This window comes from Triticum dicoccoides, unplaced genomic scaffold (assembly GCF_002162155.2).
Source record: "Triticum dicoccoides isolate Atlit2015 ecotype Zavitan unplaced genomic scaffold, WEW_v2.0 scaffold74243, whole genome shotgun sequence".
NCBI lineage: Eukaryota > Viridiplantae > Streptophyta > Magnoliopsida > Poales > Poaceae > Triticum > Triticum dicoccoides.
Window position 1 is genome coordinate 1 of NW_021296401.1, and position 1267 is coordinate 1267.

Genomic DNA, 1267 nt, shown 5'->3' on the forward strand with positions numbered 1-1267 from the left:
GATCATTGCAATTGTTGGTCTTCAACGAGGAATGCCTAGTAAGCGCGAGTCATCAGCTCGCGTTGACTACGTCCCTGCCCTTTGTACACACCGCCCGTCGCTCCTACCGATTGAATGGTCCGGTGAAGTGTTCGGATCGCGGCGACGGGGGCGGTTCGCCGCCCCCGACGTCGCGAGAAGTCCATTGAACCTTATCATTTAGAGGAAGGAGAAGTCGTAACAAGGTTTCCGTAGGTGAACCTGCGGAAGGATCATTGTCGTGACCCTGACCAAAACAGACCGCGCACGCGTCATCCAATCCGTCGGCGACGGCACCGTCCGTCGCTCGGCCAATGCCTCGACCACCTCCCCTCCTTGGAGCGGGTGGGGGCCCGGGGTAAAAGAACCCACGGCGCCGAAGGCGTCAAGGAACACTGTGCCTAACCCGGCGGCATGTCTAGCTTGCTAGCCGTCCCTCGTGTTGCAAAGCTATTTAATCCACACGACTCTCGGCAACGGATATCTCAGCTCTCGCATCGATGAAGAACGTAGCGAAATGAGATACCTGGTGTGAATTGCAGAATCCCGCGAACCATCGAGTCTTTGAACGCAAGTTGCGCCCGAGGCCACTCGGCCGAGGGCACGCCTGCCTGGGCGTCACGCCAAAACACGCTCCCAACCACCCTCAACGGGAATCGGGATGCGGCATCTGGTCCCTCGTCTCTCAAGGGACGGTGGACCGAAGATTGGGCTGCCGGCGTACCGCGCCGGACACAGCGCATGGTGGGCGTCCTCGCTTTATCAATGCAGTGCATCCGGCGCGCAGCTCGCATTATGGCCTTTGAACGACCCAACAAACGAAGCGCACATCGCTTCGACCGCGACCCCAGGTCAGGCGGGACTACCCGCTGAGTTTAAGCATATAAATAAGCGGAGGAGAAGAAACTTACAAGGATTCCCCTAGTAACGGCGAGCGAACCGGGAGCAGCCCAGCTTGAGAATCGGGCGGCTGTGCCGTCCGAATTGTAGTCTGGAGAGGCGTCCTCAGCGACGGACCGGGCCCAAGTCCCCTGGAAAGGGGCGCCTGGGAGGGTGAGAGCCCCGTCCGGCCCGGACCCTGTCGCCCCACGAGGCGCCGTCAACGAGTCGGGTTGTTTGGGAATGCAGCCCAAATCGGGCGGTAGACTCCGTCCAAGGCTAAATACAGGCGAGAGACCAATAGCGAACAAGTACCGCGAGGGAAAGATGAAAAGGACTTTGAAAAGAGAGTCAAAGAGTGCTTGAAATT

The 1267-nt window shown here is 59.0% G+C and overlaps 1 non-coding gene across 1 annotated transcript; it reads left to right on the forward strand.

Moving 5' to 3' along the window:
* Positions 1 to 483: 483 nt before the first annotated feature.
* LOC119347721 lies at positions 484 to 639 on the forward strand. The gene has a single exon (XR_005168518.1). It is a non-coding gene; the product is annotated as a 5.8S ribosomal RNA (ribosomal RNA).
* Positions 640 to 1267: the final 628 nt, after the last annotated feature.